The sequence below is a fragment of the Gavialis gangeticus genome, unplaced genomic scaffold (assembly GCF_001723915.1).
Source record: "Gavialis gangeticus isolate Ggan-Ray unplaced genomic scaffold, GavGan_comp1, whole genome shotgun sequence".
Taxonomy (NCBI): domain Eukaryota; kingdom Metazoa; phylum Chordata; order Crocodylia; family Gavialidae; genus Gavialis; species Gavialis gangeticus.
The window spans coordinates 153,355,478-153,378,256 of NW_017729024.1; the positions used below are offsets into that span (position 1 = coordinate 153,355,478).

The 22,779-nt window shown below is 41.6% G+C and overlaps 1 protein-coding gene and 1 long non-coding RNA gene across 2 annotated transcripts in view; one reads left to right on the forward strand and one right to left on the reverse strand.

The window, feature by feature from the left end:
* LOC109297858 overlaps positions 1 to 7,635 on the forward strand; it is a 13,044-nt gene extending 5,409 nt beyond the window's left edge. Inside the window, exon 3 of the long non-coding RNA XR_002097445.1 lies at positions 7,077 to 7,635. This is a non-coding gene — a long non-coding RNA (uncharacterized LOC109297858). The remainder of the gene's footprint in view (positions 1 to 7,076) is intronic.
* GHR (growth hormone receptor) overlaps positions 1 to 22,779 on the reverse strand; it is a 260,516-nt gene that overhangs the window by 211,408 nt on the left and 26,329 nt on the right. Inside the window, exon 2 of the mRNA XM_019517913.1 lies at positions 21,061 to 21,195. The gene's annotated coding sequence lies outside the window, so the exon portion shown is untranslated. The remainder of the gene's footprint in view (positions 1 to 21,060; positions 21,196 to 22,779) is intronic.

Genomic DNA, 22,779 nt, shown 5'->3' on the forward strand with positions numbered 1-22,779 from the left:
GACCCCAGTACTCTTTCCTGCCATGGCAGGGGGTCGGACTAGATGATCTGCTCAGGTCCCTTCCGACCCTAGAAACTATGAAACTAAGAGCTGGTTTGGCCCAGCTGCAGCCCCACACCCTACTGTGGGAGGAGAAATCTCAGGAGGCATGTTTATTGCGACCCCATCTGCTGATGTTGCCACCCTATTTGGGGTCGTGACTCACAGTTTAGGAACCGCAGGGTTAAAGCAAACAGTGCATGCATGCACATGCAAGCACATGCACGTGTACACACACACACAGAGTTATGTTTATATTTAGTTCTTTTAACCAGTCGCAACCAGAAAGGAGAACACGCTGTGCAAATGATAAGTGGATGGTAAAGTTTTTTTTAAGAAATAAATTTCCCCCACAGGGAGAACATTGAGCTGAATGAATCAGTTTGGAAGAGATTACTTTTTAAAAGAACCTTTGCTTATTCTAACTGTTACAGTGGACCAGATGCTAGACACAGAGATTGCAACACTTGGCTTCTCTAATTACCTTGATGTAAAAGGAAGTGAAACTAAACTCTTGCCAGTCAGGTAAAACCTATACTATACTGTCCCTGGGGTTACAGTTTTCCATTGTCCAAGAGATATATTACTTATACTGTACTAAATTATTGCCTTGAAAAGGACACTTTGAAAATCTACAAATCTACACACACTTTTGGCTGTGCGCTCCTTAAGCAACATACAGGTGGTTTTTTTTTCTATTCAGATGAGATTACAGTATTTATTTAAGCTGATCCGATAGCGGCTTCCTTTTTCAAATAGTTTTGTTAAACAAAATTTTAAACAAACAAAAACACCATGTGTGTGCGTATGCACAAGAATATTCAAACAGTTCCAAAGCGGTTACAAAAGGAATACAAATACTTTGGGCCACTGTACGGCTGTTTGTGTCTTCCCTGATTGTCTTTAGTATTGGTCACTGCTTGTGACAGTATCCTAGACCTGAAGGGCCACCAATCTGATTTAGTGTGGCAATTTCTACATTTAAACCAGATCCTATAAGCAGAGCCACTATCAACACATGCACACATCTACTGGAGAGAGAGGCCATTTTTTATTCTGTGTTCATACTGCACATAGCATGATGAGCTTCTGGTTCATAAGGAGAGATCTCAGTACCTCAGAAATACAGATAATAATCACACTGAAATAAAGAAGTGCTTCTGATTCTTCATAAAATGCTTTTTTGATATAATATATAATGATATCTCTGTCCAAGTTTTATTTACTTTGGGACTTTAAAAATATATATCCTCTACATAGAGAATACAGAAAATTTCAGAACCTTTTTAGACTGATTTTGGGCTAAATCCAAATTTCTGACATGCTGCCTATTTATGTCATGTATTCTGCACAGAATACCTGCACAAAACCCCAGTGATATAAACAGTATTTTTGCAGAGGGCTCAGGTACAGGCTATACAAAAAGATGTCCAGCAAAAAGCAAAGGGAAGGATCTAACCTTCTGTTTTTGGAGATGGAGACTCCAAAACTAGGACTCCATGCATAGGACTTACGTTTTACAACCTATTTTTTCTTTGAAGGGTTTCTTCTTCTAAGGATCAAGGGTACCAGTTAAGCAAGGTGTTTAAACACAAGCCTAACTTCAGATACATGAGGAGTCCCAACAATTTAAAGAGAAGGCAGAGCTGAGGCCAGCACAGTTTTCCTTGAGAACTTCCTGGCAGCAATCCAAAAGGAAGGTAGCAGTGGCATGGTCTGGAAGGAAGTTGTGTGCAAGCTTTAAGGAAAAGCATTAAAATTGCATGTATTCTCTTAAGGAAGGACAGATTAAACCTATAGCCTGTCATATAAGAAGGAAACCTATAGCACATCACATCATAACTAAAAGCTCCTTCTCTTATTCATACAGTGCTGCTGGTCTTATAGTAAGAGTCTTCCACAAAAATGTGCTTTCTGAGCTTATGCTAAGCCCCATGTCCTAGGTGGACTGTGTTCATGGAGCAGAAGGGATAAGGAACCGACTCGGTTTTCCATTTGAACAACAACTCTCTCATAAACCTATGCAAGAAAGGGCAACACACTGTGCCACACAAATTTGTATCAGAGTACTTCAGGATGAGCATGGCTCATCTCCCCCTGTGAGATTCTGTAGAGGCTTTCAGAGGATTGCCTCACAAGCATTTTGTTAAAACACCTGCTCATCCTGAAAGGAAAAGTTAAAAAGAAAAGAAAAAAAAATGGATTCTTCAGAATTATTTTTAGAGTCCCAGGAATAAATCATCTCCAGCAAGGTTTGTCCATGTTGACATCCACTCAGCTCCTCCCCATCAGCCTTAGTCTGCCTCCTCCCTCTTCTCCTCTGTTACCAAGGCAGAAGTTTCTTGTCTGCTTTCCTCCTCTAGTCTCCTCTCAACCCATCTCCTGATCTCCCTAGCGTCTGTTCTCAAGCTTTCCCATACTCCTCTCCTTAACCTCTCATCCTCCTCTGGCTCTTTCCCAAATTCCTTTGGCCTCTGTGACTCCATCTTCTTCTTTCCTCTCTAATAATGCCTTCAATATATGTCCGTCACAAGATCTTCCTCATTTTCCCCTCCACCTCTTTGGGGGAGACCAAAACAACTATTTCCACTTCCTGTCACTCTACCCAATAAACTGGGAATCAAAGACTTGGATGCTCATATTCATGCTCTAACCATATCTCACACATTCTTTCTGCTCTCACATCTGAGCTTTCCTATCCATTTATGTAGCCAGCACTCTCACAGAGGGTCTCATTCTCTCGCAGTTAAGTTACTGCAATACTCTTTTCTCTAGTCTTGACAAACACAATCATATCCTAATCATAGCCATTAAAAGACAATTTTTCCAATCCACTGCTTTGTGTGTGCCACCCTGTCAGGACTCCTGCAGTGGGGACCCTCCTGGTGAAACGGGAGGCATGTGGGTGTCAGGAGACAGCCTTGCTGCAGCTGCAAAGCTGCTGGGGCTCGGTCGATGCTGCAGCCACTTGGACAGTCCCCACCCCTACACCTCGCCCCCAGTTCTGCTAGGAGGATCCCTGCTGCAGGTGATGGTTCCCTTCCCCTGCCCAGCTGCGCAGCAGGACCAGAGATTGCAAAGTCTTAGGGCCAGAAACTGGGTCAGAGAAGCTTTTCTCATTCTGCTTCATGGCCTTGAGGGCTTTAAATGGCCCTGAGGGCTACTCAGCTAAGGCAGCACATGTGGCAGCTTAAAAGCTGGGAACCTGGGACAGAGAGCTGAGGAAGCTGTCCCTGGCTCCACTTCCTCACACCTCCAGCTTTAAATCACCCTGTGTGCAGCTCATCTGGGTTGTACATGAAGGGATTTAAAAACCTGGGGGTCCCTATTTACAGCCTGCCCCCTTCCCAGGCACGAGTGAAGACAGGCTGTCAAGTAATGGGCTCCCTTAAGTGGGTGCCTAGGAGCAGCAAGGCTAGTGCCACCTGCCTAGAAAGCCCTAGTGCCACTTGGCTGGAAATCTCTAGCCAGGGGTCTGGGACATCTGGAAGCTCCAGATCCCAGCCTGATTTTCTACTGGTAAGAATTCTTACCACAGAAATTAAAGCCAGCACAGAACTCAAATTAGAGTCAGAAAAACAGAGCTGATCTCTCTGCAGCAAAACAGCTACAACATAGGGCTCTTTGGTACAACCCTGCAAGATAGTCATATCTACCTTTCCCGCTTTATTCAGTCATGAAGTGGAAACTATTCTAACTGAGAACTGTCTGCCTTGGTCCCTAGACATGCTACATCCTTGGATAGAAAATGTTCAATTTATAAGTAGAGAAAACAAATACATTCAGTGGTCCTCAACCCTTCCCTAAGCCTGGAGCCAAAACACTTAACACACTTACTCCTCAAGCCATGGGACTGACATAATAATAGGAAGAAACAGAGTGGTCCCATCACACACCCCAAACAAGCAAAAGCAAGGAAGAGTGGGAGTTAAAGGTGTTTCTTTAGAGGTGGAGTCAGGATTTACTGAGTAACAGAAACCCATGTGCACAGCCCCTGCGATCGATTAATTAGCATAATCCCAGATCCACACCTGCTAGGTCCTGGATTTCAGCACAATGCACAATCGCTTAAGCAGGTCAATGGAAAGAGTCTAGTTTGTGCATGGCACTGGTATGACAAGAACACCAAGTCTGTCCTGTATCCCTCCCTTAGTTTGGTTTTGGAGCTAATCTACTTCCAAAGTCAGTCCAAGCCTTGATCCTCCTAATCTTCAAAGACATGAATAAATCAGGACTGAACTGCATTAAAGAATGCACATCAAAACTGACGAGCCAGCAATGTCCTGTGGGACAACACAACTCACAAAGCCTGGGGAAACATTTTTAATAGCCAAGGTAAGTGATACTCAGAAGCAAACCGACTGTGGAATGATCACTTTTCAGACAGGCTGAAAAACTATGTGCCCTCACACAGCTCTTCCACCACAATCAGAACCCTTAACCCAAGCCGGCATTGTAAGGGGCAAAAACCATCACAAAGTCATTTATCAAGGCCCTCTCTTTACTAGTATAATTTGTGGAAGAAGCTTCCCAAAATAACTTTTCTTTTTGTTTAGGCTTGCAACATAGAAAACGTTGAGAAGCTCAGCATTTTAGACTGTACGTAGAAGCTGGGCTCTGCATATTCTGATGTTCCATCAGGCCACTGGCATCAACAAGGCTGCATTTCAAGGACAGTGGCAGTTATTTACACATACTCATTGAAATATGGACAAATTGGCTTCTGTTTAAAGAAGGCATCCACCTTTTGTTTTGTTTTGCTTTTCCTTTCAAGGAAAATCTAACATAAGTGTTAACTAAGATTGTTTTTTCTTTTCATAAAATAGGAAAGTGAAACATTTGGGGGGTAAGGCATGCAGTACATGCTTCAATCAAGGCCATATCTGTTCTTTCAGAGCTCATAATCTCTGCCTCTGCTACAATAACAGCAGAAATGTTTTCTTATTAGCAGTGCAGAGCTGTGTAATGATAGATGTTTGTCTTGGCCCCAGGAGTTGGTCTGAAGGTTGTATTTACATTTCACCCTGCATAAACACTGTTCAAAAATATTACAGGACAGGGGGTTCAGAAGGTACCTCATATAAGCTATGTAACACAGAACCAAACACTGCACGTAGGGTAACTTCAAGGTTGATTTCCATTGCAATGGAGTTGCACAAAATGTAAATGAGGCAGAATCTAGCTCAAATTCTTTACTAGTGATAATGTTCCTTCCACCATATAAGACAGGGTTCAACATATTCCCAAACTTCAGTCTGGCAGCTTCTTGGGAAATCCATGCTGTGTCCCAGATGAAGTCAGTAATTATCCATTTCACACTGGATGATGTTTTGAGATAAATAACCAGTGTTTATAAAGTGCATTGAATTGTGAATGGCAGGAAGTCCAAAACAGTGCTACCTGAAACTTCTGTTGACACATCAATGTGTGCGCATGCAATCCTTAGATTAGGAGAGAATTAGTAAGTATGCGTGAGGAGGTGGATATAGAATTAGGAAGATTAATACTGGAATAGGATGTCCATTTCTGGTGTTCACAATTAAAAAAAATACGAGGCTGACAAATTACAGAAGATTTATGGGGGAAAGGGGCTATGTAAATGATGTGACATCTGGAAAACCTGCCTCACTATGAGGGATTTCAGAAACTCTATGTAGTTTATCAAAAATGGTGAACTTAAATGAGGGCAATTAAATGTGTTTTACAAATACCTACATGCAGCAGAGATTTCTGATAGCGATGACTCTTTAATGAAAGGATCTGAAGCAAGACAAATGCATAGGAGAAGTTAAGGTTTTAACAATGTGAGTTATAAACCATTAGAACAATTTATGTACCAATAGAAGGGAGGTATTTGCTATTTCTTGACATGCCTATCAGAGATTAAGTATATTTTGAAATATGCTGTTACTCAAGAAAAAGTTACTGCGTGATGCTCTTTACCTTATTTAATTGTTTATCCAGTTACAAATGAAAAACTCATTTTAGATGATCACAATGGCTTCAATTTGCCTTGATAACTGTAAGAATATAGGAATCTGAAAGCCAAAGTGCAGACTGGGGCCACAACCAGATTGGTTCTGTAGACATGTAAAAAGGACTGAAATGGAATTTAGTGGAATGATCCAAATTGGTCTTGATCAGCAAGATATAAAATACAGTATTGGAGTATGCACGGAGGAAGCGGAAGACCTTGTTTTGGCTCTTCTTAGCCTGAGGGGATTCAAACCCACATCTTCCTCTTTGAAGAGTGTTCTGACCAGAAGGCTAGGGAACAGTGCAAGACAACTCTTGAAGATGGGCCAGCAGGCAACCAAGGACAAAAGACTCATAAGGCAGAGCAAGCAAGAGGAAATATGACCTTAAAGCTTAGGGACAGAAGTAGGAGGATATCTGGCTTATATGCAGTAACTGTCTAATACAACATGCATCTGGCATCTCCCTGAGGTAGCCAAGAGTAAAATGCTAAACAGGATGGTGAAGAATGAAGAAAGACTTAGATGCATAAATGGAGGCTTTTGTGCAGTGGGCTAAGGGGCAAGGGCAGGGGCAGGAATTAGCCAATTTAGGCATACTCTGAGGACTCTTCCAGGACTGGACTCCTGTTGGGGGTAGAGGGGCTGGGGGGAGGAAGGGGAAGGGGGAATGCTTAGCCAGTCAGTCCCTACCCTACACCACTGCATGGAATTGTTCTGTCCTAAGTGCATGACTTTGCACTTCTCCTTATTGAACCACATGAGATTTATTTTGGTCCAATCCTCCAATTTGTCATGGTTTCTCTGAATCCTAGCCCTACCCTTCAACATATCTACTACTTGCCCCAGATCAGTGTCATGCGCAAACTTGCTGAGAGTGCACTCTATCCCATCTTTAGATCTTTGATGAAGATATTGAACAAAACTGGACCCAGGACCAATCTCTGGGGCACTGCATTTGATACCGTTTGCCAAGTAGACACTGAGACATTGTTTACTACTCTTTGAGCCGGATGATCCAGCCAGTTTTCTATCCACCTTACAATCCATTCTTCCAACTAGATTTCCTTAGCTTGCTTGCAAGGATGTTGTGGGAAAGCATATGAAAAGCCTTGGTAAACTCAAGGCATATCTCATCCACTGCTCCCCCAGCATCCACAGAGCCAGTCATCTCAACATAGATGGCAATCAGGTTGGTCAGGCATGACTTGCCCTTGGCGAATAAATATTTTGGAGCCCACAAGGGCTTCTCTGCCACCTTGAGAAGGCCAGGCCCACCTGCAACTTTGAACTCACAACCTTTTAAAGGTCAGTACACCACTCGGAGCCCTGATCCTCTTTGAGAAGTTCTTTGGTGCTCCTCTCTCCCAATTCACCTATTCATTAAATCCATCCTGTCTATTTTTATATCTTGTGTCCATAGGTAAAATCTTCCAGCAACTCTATATTCCATGCATTGCTTCTGCTGTGATTCATTTAATACTGTGATAGGCTGAACTGATTATCACCATGGTTAAGGAGCACAAGATGACACTTTTCAAATGATGCCATATGCCTGTACCCCAGGAGTTCAGATTTTCAAGTTAATGTAAACTGTTTGTGGGCTCAGACTGTCACATACATGTCTCCACAGCACCCAGCACAATGGGCCCAACTCTGTCACAGATGTTAGGAGCTACCAAAATGTAAACATTAAAAAAGCAAACATTTATTCTTGCAACTACTTATCCTAATTATCTGCTCATCAACAATCACTGTCTTAAAACACACTGGAGATGAATGAAAAAGAAAGACCTGCATGCAACAAGCAGCTAAAGCTATCAATGGTGTGCTGGCCATTTAAGAAAAGCACTATTTCAGCTCTTACTGTCACTGTTAGTGAGCTGTCTGACTGAATGGATCAGCTATTAGTGTAATGTAATTTCATTTTGTGCATTTTTACATTTCAGATATACTTCTCTTTCATAGCTGCCTGCTGCTGTGCTGGATAATGGAGTGTCTCCATGGTAAAAGTCAACTGCCATCAGTAAAGAGACAGTTGTCTTTAAAAAGGAACAGTGAAGCTCATATGTTTTGACTGTAAGCAGCAGTAAATTCAAATTCAAGAAACCAAATCTGTCAGAAATAAGTAACAACAGGAATTATCTACATTGATCAGAATAAAAACATCCATAATTACAACTCTCAGCAAAGGCACCTTGTACTTTAGGTCTTGCCTCAGGATTGTACCTTTACAGATTACTTGAGTATGTAATCACTGTTCCCTTACTCACAGATGCACAGGATTCCTTGGTCATGAAGTCCAATCTTTTGCTATTACAGGCAACCATGACATATTATTACTTACATAAAATTCATTGAGTTCCGTATTAAACCAATTACTTTTGGCTCTGTTATTCAAATTCATAATAAAAGAAACCTATTTTTTGGGAATTGCATATTGTCAAGAATATTAATTGTATTTTGCAATTGCAGATTGACAATGACAAGACACTCGGGGAATTCATGTTATATGCCTCTGCATCTTATTTACAATACATACATTTTTGCATGTCTGTTTGCATGTCTCACACCAACCTATTAAAGGTACAGGAACATTTAGGTATACATTTGCAGCATGTGTGTATTTTCCATCACACTATCCTGTGACTCAGTACAGATAAGACCACAGAAACTTCCTGGTTACCTGGAGTTTCCTCTGACCAGAGGTTTTGCAGCTTCGTGCTGCTTCAACATTTTCTCCCTGTTCTATCCCAGGAAGAATTTGGTGAATTACAGCACATGAAAACAAAAACAAACCAAAAAGGAACTGATGCATCCCAGTTTTCTGGTGTGGATGCACTGTGATATTGTAGAAATTATATGTTTAGCTCATAACTAAAGGAGCATCTTCAAGCTACCTCTGTTGTCTGATCTTTGACATGGCAAGCAAGTCACAATGTGCCATTTCAGCGGCCAGAAACTTGCCCATCTGTTACAGGAGGAATCCAACAATTAGAAGAGCATTTAATAAAAATGAATTCTCAATAGTAATGTGACTAACTAAGGAGAGAAAATGTTCTTGGCAGTTGTATTTCTCATCAAAATTTGGAAAATGAGCCCTACTCTTCCTTAAATGTGTCCTGAGGGATTAATAAAGCGAGAGCATTGCTTTAAATCTTGTGCAATCCACAACTTCAGCCAGACATGTCTCCACTGATTTAGGCTTGTTTGCTCTTTTTCTAAAAATTAAGTATTAAATCAGGCCCATGAATTCAAGGAGGCCTGTTTTCAGGGGTCAGGAGGAGAGTCACTGAAAACTGCATTCATCTGGTTTCCCAACCAAAGGAACAGAATAGGAACATGAGAGAGAGAGAGAGAGAGAGAGAGAGAGAGAGAGAGAGAGAGAGAGAGAGAGAGAGAGGGAGATTAAGATCCAGATGCTGCCAAGAGTCAACTGAACATAACCAAATGCTTTCAATGATCAGAAACAAAGATCTCTCTCTTGCAAGTCCCGTACACAGTAATTATAACAGAACTCTTTACTTTAGACGTCTCCTGAGGATATACTAAATCAGATAATCACAGATACATTCCTTAATGCACACTATAAACGTAACCATGTCATCACTGATCGAATCCAAGTTTTCTTCAGTTCTAACAGTTCATTTATCAAGGTGCATGTGAATTCAATAGCCTTGTTGCAATTGAGAGAGTACTGAGTCATCAGGTCTCAAGACTACACACAAAAGGTAAAAACAAAGTATTAATACAAAGAGGTGTACATATATATATTTTCCTTAACATCAGATCCCTGGGGAAGTTTTAACAATAAAAGAAGCAATTGATTCTGACAGCAAATAAATATGTTGCAAGGAGCATTTCTGAGCAACATAATTAGTCTCGCCCCTAGAAAGCATATGAACTTTTATAATAGCAATTTATGATTTGTTGCTCTTCCATTTAATAGTAGTTCTAATGCATACATCATTTAAACAATATATGTGAATCCAAGCTTTCTTCCATCTTCATTTTTAATTATAGGGTTATTCATTTAATGAAGTTTTGATTTAGCTTGCCAGTATTTAGGAACTGAGTGTTTAAGATGAAAGGTTTCAATTTGGTATTATTGTGCTGTCTTTCAAAAGTTTGGCCACTTGACTTCAGAAAATAATTTATTTCTGGGCATAAAAGTTAACAGGCATTATGTTTCAAAAAAGGGAAAAGGAAAAGCTCAACTAACTAAATCCAAACACGTCTCTCAAAAAAATGCCAAACTCAAAATGAAAAAACCACACCTACAAATGGGCATAAAAATATGCATCTTGGGAAAATATTACTTTAAAACAACAGATTTAAAATAAGTTTGAATTTAACCTGTTTTCCCTAACATTCTGACATATCACTGTGTCTTGCCAAAAGTAATCAGCAGGGATCCTGGTTTTCTCTGATAAAAAAGAAAAAAAAATTCTCAATTTTCAGATGAAAAAAGGAACCCAAAACCCACATTTTTCCATGGTTAAAATGAAACACCGCTACATATAGATGCATGTATATATTAGTGGTGTTTCATTTTAATCATGGAAAAATGTGGATTTTGGGTCACTTATTTTCTATCCAAAAATTGGGGACTTTTTTCTTTAATCAGAGAAAACCATGATCCCTGGTAATCAGTCAGAATACAGAGGACAACAGATAGTTGCCAGGAGAGAAGGAGTTATGAAAGTACACTGCCTTGACACAGAAAGTTGACAGTTGTGCAAGCATGGGTTGTACAGTAGTTAAACAAAGGCCTTATTCAACCAGAAGGCCCCAATCCTGCAGACTGTTTGCACTATGAATGCTTCCATTGAAATTCATGGGGAAATATGCATATATAAAGGACCTCCATTTCATATTAGCATTCTTGGTTATACTCTATGCAGTAACTTTTTAACCCCATCTAGAAGACAAAAGATTTGACCCTTTTAAAAAAAGTTTTCTTACTTTAGATGGGTAATTAACGACAGATGTAAAAATAAATAAATAAAAGAACTGCCCTTAGTTGCTCTAAGTAAGGGTCTGCTTAAATTGCAGAGAAACTAAACAGTTTTTATGGGTTGGCTGTGGCATAAATAGCAAATTCTGCAGATGTTTCTTGGATGTGCCTCAGTGGCCTTGCCCCTTCATACTGATTGGCAGAAAGGCCCCAGCAGGGGTAGAAGTGATGAAGGGGCAGCTGCCATTTTGTCTGCTGCCCTTTGTGCCACCCCGCCAGCTGGCACCTTTTCCCTCACTAAGGTGGGCTGTGAGGCTTGGCCACAGCTGCAGCAAGAACCACTGGCTCCCACTGGGGAGCCAGCATTATATTCTTTATCAAGTTTTTAAGTTGATTTAATGGACAATCCCATATTGTCCAGTTTCTGCAAAATCATGAATTGAGTAGACCTTTAGTTTAAGTGGTATGAGAAGCAGGTAAGTTTTTCCTCCTAAACCAGGCAACTTGTTTTCAAGACACCATCAGTTTTATATCTGAATCTCCACTCAGACTGAGATTAAAATACTAGGACTGGCTGTTGGTACTGTGATGAATCTGCCATGCTGAGTTTCAGCATGTATATACCTATATATGTGTATTTGTATATGCATGTATTTGCATGTCATACACGCACACACCCATGCTGTCACTCAATAAAACAGATGTATAAAAGGGACTCAAGATATGACCTAAAAAAGTGCAACGCATACACTGTTATAGTTGCTAACGCACTGTAAGAGGTAAAACCTTCCCAATAATCTAACAGTGGAGAAAGTGATGACTCATGACAGAAGGGTCCAGTCTTCTGGTGACTAATAATAAGAACTCTTATAGTGAATAAGAACAAGAACTTCTTGCTAATGAGAGCTCCAAGAACTTGAATAAAATTTTTCCATGGAAAAAGGTGGAAGAATAATAATATGGGACATTAAGAACTAGGGTAGACAGAACATTAGAAAATATACCACAGGGATAACAACAAGAGGAACATGGCCTAGAATTGATTACTTTATTTTCCTTTTAAGTTTCTATTACTCTACAAGCAGTGGTTAATTTGTAGAAAGCGAGAGAGAGTCCAGATAGATGAAGGATGAGATTTAATCACATTAATATAGAATACTGTACAGGAGAGATCTTTCTCAAAGGATCTCAAGCTAATCCCTCCTGTTAAGCAGCAATATAAGTCATTGTGCCCCTAAATAGGAATTGGAAGAAATCAGAAGCGACAGGCATTTCCCTAAAGGAGAGGAATTACATTTTTAATTTTTGTGAACAAGTAACCTGCTTTTGATGAATTAAAAGTGGTTCTCCCCTTTCCCAAGAGTACTAAGGACAGTTTAGTTTTAAGACCCTTCCCCTTTTACCAGATGCCAGCTTCAGCGGTGATTATGTATTATATCATGACTGACTGGTAACTTTCAAAAGTTGTGCCCTGCAGGCCCATCCCTCTGACAGGAGTTTATACTCCTGATGAATGGCTCCTAATCATGTTTCAGCCTGTGCAAGTGTGTGACAGTGCGGAAAGGGCCCTATCAGGTTTCTGAAAACTACATTTGTCCCTGGGCAAGTTGAGTATAAAAAAGGCACTTACGTGAATGAACACATCAGGTGTACTCAGCTGTGACACTATAAACAAATGGTAGACGGTAAACTATACAAAATCTTTCATAGCCAATGATAACTGAAAGAAAATAAGCAATAAATACCCAAATAAAAAGCAACTTTCACCTGCCGTGGCTCATAAAGTGTTAAAATTAGGATTGCCAATTGTCAATAAATTTACAGACTGCCAGAACTAAATAAATAAATCAATAAAATCAGGCTAAAAATGGCTATCAGTAAAGTCTGTAAAATAAAATCAAACCAAACCAAACCAAAACAAAACTATTACCCATGGTAAAAACACTAATCAGCTGCAGCCTGGTTGAAGTTCTGACAGAGGACAATAGTGCTACCTGCTATCTGAGTGGCAGCAGAGCATCCTGAAGGAATTACCCCATCAGCCATGTGCTGCTGTTGCTGTTGCATCTCAGGCTGCCTGTAATAATGCTGGATCACAGGTATGCTTCTTTGGGGGTTTGCCCCAGAGTGTGGGAAGCAAGGCCAGTATGGTGCAAGATGCAGAGGCATCAGGGTGTGCAGTTGAGTAGGAGGCCTCTGATGGCAGAGAGGGGGCAGCATAGTGTAAAACTATTGCTGCAGTCAAGCAGGGTTGCCAACCTAAGAAAAAAAGAATTACTGCAAACTATTTACTGACAACCATACTTTTTTTTTTTTTTTTTTTTTTTTTTTTTACTCGGGTTGATGTTAAACCCCTAAATTTGAACCCAGCCCTTCTAACTGGGGCCTGGCAGCATGGCAGTGCCTGGCAAAAGAGTTACATTTACATTCTGCAAAACATATATTGATATAAAAGGCTGGCTGTCAGTAAAAAGCTTGCAAATTGTCAGTAAAAAAAAATCCCAGTTTGGCAATCCTGGTCAAAATGTAAGTATGAACAAGTAAAACTGCAGCTCTAGCAGACCTATAATTGATTGTTCACAGGATGTAAAGAGTCATGGAGGGAAAACAAGGTACAGTTATAGGAAACAACTGAGGTATCCAAGAAAGCACCGGTAGGACTGAACAGGGAAGAATTCTAGACTGGTTTAGGAGTCTTGAGTGTAAGAGGCCCAAAGCAGCTTTGAAAGAGAGTGGGCTGAAGTAAATTGACTGAAGGAGAAGGAGCTGAACAGAAGGTGAATCGGCACGGACATTTAGATGCTAAGAAGAGTACACAGTGAGGACCAGAGGCATAGCTAAGAACAGAGAGAAAAACCTGGTAGGAAAGAGGTAACTAAGAAAGGACACCGAAGAGGCTGTATGAGAGTTCCAAACATCATCAGGAGGTAGGACTTATTAGGGAGTCTACATGCAGTAAAGGGTTCAAAATAACCAAAAGGAGCTCAGGATAAGAACAACCCTGAGAGGAGGAAAAAGTAAATTGTTTTAACCCTTTTACTCTCTCTTGAGCCTCACATAGCTGAGGACAAAAGGTCTTGCCATCCACCAATCAATGGTAAATCTCTCCCAATGGAAACACTGACTGAAATAACGCATTTTCATATAAAATAATGGATGCAGATTTATCTCAGCACAGAGCACAGCCATGGGAGACCTCCAAGTATCTGGATGGGCTTTGGGGACTGCGGGCAGAGCTTGAAGACCATAATGAGATCACTGAATACTCTTGTTTTTCACGTTTGATGCGCTAAAGGTTTGAGCTATTTCAAGAGACAGATCCAGGAAATGACGGGTAATTATAGGTCACACCAATCTGCTGTGTACCACAGGATTTCAAAAGAGCACAGATAAGGAGGCTGCAAGATTGCATAAGAGACCTTCTTTAAATTAAAAAATAAAATTCTGAGTTCAAGGTTCTCAAGAGGCCTCTTTCAATGCAAGCCTAAGATCAGTAGTTGAGGTAATTCTCTGACATGTTCTTCCTTTTGCCTGCTTTTATTTTGAAGGGAGATAAACACTGAAGTCTCTTAGCTTGTACTCTTGAGCAGCCCTACAACAACATGGCATGGGCAAAAAGTGTCTCATCTGCTCTTTTTAGCTCCTGGTAATTGAAAGCTGTTCACAATCCTTCCAGGAGTGTTCTTTCTCCAGTTCCATTTTAGACCTTCTCCAATATGGCTCCAGTCTCTTGCACTTCATGGCAATGGTTCTTAAGTCTCTAATGACCTTCCTCTTCCTAGCCAAAGCTCAGAATGAGCACTCCCATTCTCCTCCTCCTCCATCACTCATCAGGTTTGATTGTTCCCTTCTTGAATTCTTGTTCTTCCCTGTGGTAGCTAGAAAGTGATACTTGGAGATTTGCTTTTTAGAACCGGCTTGTCAGTAAAGTAGATATTGCATTAGAACAGCAGTCCAGGGGAATGGCAAGGGATAATTGATTTCAAAAAGCCTGCTTGTGACAAAACTTCCTTCAAGACCCACTGTGTCTAGAGTGGGCAGACACAGGCTGGGGAATTGAAGATATGTACCAGGCTGTTCCTTGAAGCTGCATAACATGAACAGCATGCCCAAAATAGAGATAAGGGACTCTGCAGCATTGATGCTAGGTCATAGTACACAACTGCAGACCCCTTGGGACTTCCAGTTTTGGTGGACAGACCAAATTAAGACAACAGTAAATAACCAAATTAAGATGTGTGCATGCAAGGGGTTTATTGGATCAAAGGAATATGCTGACAGTATAGAACAGGATACGATGTGGACAATATGATGACCACAGGGAGACCAATCAACAGTACCCAGGAATAAAGAATCATCAAAAGAGAAAAAGAATATAAAAGGAGGAATTTCAGAGCAGCAAACGTCCTCCAAGAGGGCAACCCGAGGCCACCATGAACAAAGGCCACACCACCAGCCCATCATACAATCATATTCCACAGCAGCTTCAGAGAGAGAGATCACTAAGAGAGAGATCACAGACTGTCAGGGGTAGGTTATGAATTAAATACCAATTGACTACAGACACCCTCCCAGCATTTCTGCCAGAGGCTCTAACCATGGTGCGAGTGCAGTAGGAAGAACTTCATTCCAGAGCTAACCTGGAGCAGCATTACTAGATGTTATGATTTTAATTACAAGCTCTAATGCTTGTTGCTTTTCTTAAAGTATCAGCCCCTGAACTTTAATGCTCAGGTTGGAATCTCAGCTTTCTGGCCCTCAGAAAAAAAACTTGAAAACGTGATCCAAGAGAGCCCTCTAAAGGCTCTGAAATTGGGAGACATAAAAGCCTTTATTTAAAAAAAATCATGTTGGCTTAAAACCTATTTTGCAATTTAAAAAAAAATAAAACCAGGCAACATTGTACACACAAGTCTATGCGAATGGTTTGCCCCTTCCCCAGTTAACTGGAGGGGGTTTGGTGGCAGAGAGATTAGGGTGTTTGGCTGCAGCACCAGCATGGGAGTTAAAGCTTTGCTATGGATTCAGGCCAAAGGTCACAAGAGCCAATCCAGCTACAGTTATTCAGACTGAGGAGTGAATGGCAGTTTAGCCACCATCAGCAGCAAAAAATGGTATGCCTTAGCCACACTAGCCCAATGGGTCACTAGGCTTGAACCTCAGACTATGTGGGATGAAGGCCAGTGAGATTAGTAAGAATCTGAGGGAAACAAAGTAAAAGAAAATAGTTTTCTTAGTGGCCAGGTCTTGGGGAGACACTGATAAGAGCAGCTTTCTTTTAAAGACTGTTACACTGTTGGATTAGAAGGAATATTATATTTAAAGACAGTGGGTGCGTATATGTGGGTTATTTAGGCAATATGATAAACTCTGGCGCACTTTGCACTGGGGTCAACTGCTCCTAGGCACAACATCTAAACATGTGCCTGGGACCACAGCACTCTGAGCCAAGGTGGAGCAGCTCTAGGCTGTTGGGCTCCAGGTGGTGGTGCTGGGTGGTGGAGGGGCCAGCAGGTCACAAGGGTGCTAAAGTGTGGAGCTAGATAGCAGGCACCCCCACACTATAGCACCTTTGTGCCCCAGCCAGCCCATCACCATCTACACATGCATTTCAGTGGAGTTAAGTACTCCACTGTAAGATGGTATTGTCCCTAATAGTACTATCTTACAGTGGAGTTAATTAAGTTTACTGTGCCCTAATACCAACGTAAGGTGTAGAAGGTGATGTTTACTGTGCAGCTAATTAGTCAACTCAGCAGTAAAGTGCATGTGCACCCAGTATGTGACATCCTGGCCATATTTAAGTCAAGAGGAGTTTTAACTTTTGAATTCAATGGGACCAGGATTGGGACCAGCTCCTGGGCATGCTATCATTGAGGGTGTTAAAGGGTTCTGCTTGGGAAGGTTGCAGTGAAGCTGGTACCTCTAACTATGAAAAATGAGACCCCTACAGGATATAATGCGTCCACCCCAAGTGTAGGATTGATGCACGTAAAATGCCACAATTGGATGTGGCCCAAAATTGGTCTTTTGTTGTCTCTAAGTGCCAGGGCTATTACTGTAACAAAACTGCAAAGAACCTACTTGTTCTGGTAGCACATGCAACTAATGCACATCCTTTGCATCAGCCAGGAATGCTCTTCATGCTCCCCTAAAATGCTCCTTCAAAACACTGCCTTTTAGTCACAATCTACAGCTGCTCTCAGAGCCCCTTCTGCTTCTGCTGCCATTGCCCTGTGTTAAACAGCGAGAGCTGATAAATTCAGCACAAAGGAGAGTCAGTGAAGCACTTTATATGAAGGAGTTCAAGCAAAAAGCCAGAATCCCCAGGTAGCATGACATATTTGTGAGACAGGAACACACTTATAACTTAAAATATCGTATTTACCATGATGGTACAGAAAGTTGTAACAGTTATAGGATCCTATAGGACAAAGGTAGGTAGGAGAAGACGGTAGGGGTTCTCTCTCTGCCTTGCATGACATTACCCAATAAATGCCTTGCACTTCAGTCACAGTAAAATGGAAATTTGTTTATAGCAATAATACTTACAGGACACTTTATGCTTCTGGAGCACTGTGTAAATATTAACTGATTTGTTTTTACAAACACCCCTATAGTTTGGGTATCTAGGTATTAAACAGCCTCATCTTACAAGGTGTAGAAACTGTGGCAGGAAGGCCACATGATTTATTACAGCTAGATACTGAGCCTGGTGTAGAGCCAAGAATGACCTCAAGACTTCCCTACACTGAATCCTGTCCTTACTCCCTTAAAGCAGGAAGCCTCTAAATTTTGCTATGCTAATTCAGACAGAATAAATGGGGAACAGAGTCAGCACTGCAAACAAGAGACCAAGTAATTATACAACATTACACTATCAAACAAGGCTTAGGGTTTCAAGGACAGAGGCGTTGGCCTGCTTAGTCCCTGGCAAATGATCACCATTAATAACTTTGTACCCTTTCTTAGAAATACAGAAAAAAGGAGGAAACTCAGTTAAAAACTTTTGAAACTTAAAATAGTAGGGTAAATCTTTATTTTAACAGCATCCGTTTCCCTGTACAAAACTTTTATAAGGAAACCCCTCTGCTTGGCAGCCATGTAAATGGTAGTAATTGTCTTTTTCAGAGAAGAGAGAGAAAAAAGTTAGCTCAGATGGGGTGAAACTTTTGTTCCTGCTGTTGTTGTTGGAGTCTGATTCTGCCTTCCTGAAAGCAAAACAAGACAAAATGCAAAACAAATGGGGAGACGAAAGAACAGCTAAGAAAAATGCAGCTCCATTTGGCTCTAACTCTTAGCAACCTGACTATTAAAGAAAGAAAGAAACAGCAGATGGTCTTATCAGTCATTCCAAAAGCTTGCAAACTTGCATTATTGTTGAGCTGTTTCAGATCTTGCTCTCAGCTGCCTTTTTGGCCATGGGTATTGCAGCAGTGTTGCAAGATCCAGTCTTGGTTGTCTGAGCCAGACTGGTCTTTAACAAATTTAAACAAACAAAAAAGCATGGGAAAGAAGAAACAAGGTTTGAATGGAAAAGGGAAGGCAGAAACACATGGATGCCTCCTTCTGACTTGGGGTATCCAGGGTGTCTTTCAGAATTAGATTAATGAGGCCCAAGTGTTTCAGATCCTCATATACCAAAAACTGGTGGAAATGGCAGCCATGGAACTAAAAATCACTCCTTTCTGTCCGCCATTTTCACGGCTTCAGTGTTAATGACCATAAAAAGTGATGGACAGTTGAGCCCATCCTCTTATTATTTTGTCCACCAATTATGCCCTAATTTCCAGCACAATCAATCTTGGTTCACTGACTGAGCAAGGTCATATCTCAACCCAGCCCTTGGTGGTATCAGAAGGTTTTCTTCTTTGGACAGATCCAGACGTTCTATCTTTAACTTTGGCTGACTTTTCTAAACAATTTTATGTAACAGGCTGAGCTGCACTTCTGTAACCTTGGAAAACCTAGAGCTTAGGCCTTTGCACGATAGTTCATAGCATTATCTTGCTTGAATTGTGTTATAAAAGTCAGGGTTTGTTACAGTTTTGTACAGAAAAGTCTGGAGGCACCATGGCACTTTGGTTTACAAGAGGCAGCCACTAGGTCAGCATTTTCAGCTGCCAGATCTTTCCTTTCACAATCACTGTTTTGTAAGAAAAAAATTGATTCATTATTAATGATTTGTAATACATGTCCACAATTCCCAGTAATGGTTTGCTAGGTTATAAGCAAACAGAGATTGAAAGGGTTTCTCCCCACAGCAGCCTGCTGTCTAGGTGTACGTATAAATGCATTTTCCTCCATTTCTTCCACCTTGCTGCATCAATATACTCACTGCAACCTATCAGAATGTTCCTTCATATCAAAGGATGCTCCTCCAGCAAAATCAAAGCCATTCAAAACCACCCTTTTTCTCAGAGAATAGTGATTTTAAAATAAAAATTTGAAACTTCTGGGTCCCCAAATCACACACATCCTCAAATCAATTGCATCACCTGAAAATTCAACCCATGCTTGTACAGTTCAGTACAGCAGATACGTACTCCACTCATATCATTCTTAGAAGAATAATTAAGTCATATAACCTGAGTTTAAGATATACTTGTGGCTTGAATATGTTGTCATTTCCTGTACTGTAATATCCTTTAAGGAGAAAAAAACTTGGTAAAGAACAGAAAAAAGCAGCAAGCTCCTGAATTCAATGGCCAAATTGAGATATCAAGTGATAAGCACTCCATAATAGTTATTTCACATAGGAATGTGAGAAGACATTAGGGACATTTTACTCATGATGCCTCTAGTGGTCCATTCTTATTAAACCCAGTCCTGGAAAGAAGCTGGAAAGAAAGAAGGAAGGAACCTCCCTCCCTCCCATTTCCCCCAACCAACACTACAATATTTCACATTTCAGTTGCCAATTCCTTGTTGCACGGCTGTTTAAGTAATGTTCCCAAGACCCACGGCACAGTAATTAATCTCCTTATCTGCAATTATGTCTGTTGCCAAGTACAGTTCTAACTAGTACAGGTGCTTTTTCTTCCGAAGCTTTGTTGCCATTTCTAATGTCAGCCAGAAGGAACTTTGACATGGTCTCTGCTTTCCACTTCTTTAACTTTTCTAGCTCAGGGGTTGGCAATGGGTGGACTGCAGATCCAGGGTGGTGGGGAGGGGGGATACTTTGGCAGCATTTCAGCAGCATTCCAGCACGAGGGTTTTGCCTCCGGTGGCATGGAGAAGCACCAGCTGCTGTGTCACAAGCACCAGTCCACCACAGAGCTGAGGTTGTTTCAGCCCGCTGCCCTAAAGCACTGATGACTGCTGCCAAATCTAACTAGGACAGTAATGTCAACAAGTTAAGTCTGCATTACTGATGGTTGGCTTGGATGTATAGAACTCCAGTAGACACCACAGTGCTCTTATGCCCCAAGATCACTCACAGAGAGGGAGAGATGGGAAAGCTCTAATTTTAGGGGTGCACAAATAAAGATTTTCTTGGCTGATACCAATGGCCAATTATTAACCAGCCATACCACTGGATACCAATCCGATAGCTGATTAACAGGAATGCAGCTGGACAGGTTGGAAAGCAGCATCCTGCCAGTTATTCTTTGGGTGTGGGGAGGAAGGCCGTAGGAGAAGGAAGAGGTGTATGGTGGGGAGCAGATTGAGGCCCCTGTGGTGAGGGAGGGAGCAAGGCAGGGGCAGGCACTACTCAGCCAGGGTGGTGCATGTGGCCCTGGGGTGAAGAGTGGGACAGAGTCGTGGGCAGCTCATCCAGGGGGTGCACAGAGGGCGGCGTGGGGGAGAAAGGAGAGGCTCCCCACCACTGTGCACACCCCCAGGGGAGGCATGGGGGGGCATGTGCCCTCCTGGATTTGTGTGAGGGGCAGAAGCAGGTTGACTGCTGTGGGCTCAGAGCTAGGGGCTGTGCCAGTCTCTTCCCGGAGGGGGCGCTGGGCTTAGAGTGGGCAGGTATGGGGCAGAATCAGTTGCACAGGGCAGGTGCTTGTGGTGGTGCTGGGAAGGGTGGCCAGTCAGGGTATAAAGGCATCCATTGCTTTCCACCTCATCCACAAAATGCATTACTTTGTCCTGGAAGAAAACTGGGTTGGTTAGGCAAGGCTTGCTCTTGACAAATCCATGCTGGCTGTTACTTATCCTCTATGGTGTTAGAAACTGATCACTCGATGACCTGCTCTTGTATCTTTCCAGAGAGACTATCTGTGTTAATAGTAGAGAAAAGTTCAGAATTCTAATGTTATTTGGCTTTACATCTATAGCACACAATCCTTTTCAGAATCACAGAGTTTGAAAAAAGTTTCATTAAGTACCATTTATCTATGTAGTAGTTAGCTCTAATGAATAATTCTTACAAAGACAGTGGATCCGCTCCTGAACTGACAAAAATGACAACTGAGAGAGTTCTCTACTGCCCTCATTCTGCAGAATGGAGTTATGAAGGAGAATGACAAGTTTACAACATAACTGGTTCATATTCTACTCTTCAAAAACAGAGGCTGGGGCTTGAAAAGAGTCCTATACTCTTCAACCAATAGAATCCAATATTCCTCCAGATACCTCTACCCATACCCATACGTACCCTTCATTAATCAATTATTTACTACTATTGCTTTTAGTGTTGCTCTGGCTTCAGAGAAACATTACAATGCTTTGTGAAGGGCACAAAGCACTGTAGAAGTTTTTTAAGAGTAATTATCATATAAGTCATGGTCATGCATGTGATACAGCAACAAGTAGGCTTAAAACTAAGGAAAATATGGAGCTCGTGTACATGAACAAAGAACAAAAGAATATCAAGATTAAACAAGAAAGCACATGTGAGGAGCTATAAAACACCACGTATTGAAAAGTAAGAACAGAAATGTGAAGATTATATCTAAAATTAATGTAAATGGAGATATAGATTGAACAAAACATTAAGGCAAATAACAAAACTGCATTTCAAACATGGAAGAATCAATAGGTCAGGAAAAGGAGAAGGCAGATTTTCTAAGAGATGAAAAGGCAGTTTATTGGCATAGGCAGATATTGATTAGAAATTAGTTCTTTGTCTCTGTGTTTATTAAAAGACAAGAGCAGGAGGCATAAATAGCCTTAGAACTGGCAAAATCCAACATGGAAAAATCAGAACCTCAAAACAATCACCATTACATACAGTCAAATGGATCCTGATCCTAAAAAGACCTGCTCATGTACTTAACCTGGCACTTGGTGATTGTCCTAAAGTCAATGCAATCATTCAACGTACATAAATTTAAGTGGGCGCGTAAGTCTTTGTAGAACTGGGTCTCATGATATACACATATTACTTACTATGCCCGTGCAAAGCAGCTAGTATTCACTTCGGATTCGATTAGCTGATTTGAATCACTGTCCTGAATTGATTCAGCTGAACCTGAATCAAAGATTCGGCCACTGCTGAATTGGCCGAATCAAAGGGCCTCATCCCCCGCCTGCTCTCCCAGCCTCAACAATGGCTGCCCCACCCGGCCCCAGCGTCCCGGGCACATTTAAAAAAAAAAGTCCTGCACTTACTGGCTGCCGCCAGGCTGGGAGGGGGGAGGGGGGAATCCCACTGCCCCATGCTGTGTGAGGGGGCTCTGCCATGAGCCCCCAGAGGCCCCGACAGCTGCTGCAGTAGCCGGTGAGTGCGGGGCTTTTAACATTTTTTTTTTAAGGCACTAAGATGCTGGGGCTGGGTGGGGCAGCCATTGAAAGGGCTGGGAGAGCAGGCGGGGGTTGGGGGCACTCACGGGGACTGGGGGAGCAGGCAGGGGATGGGAC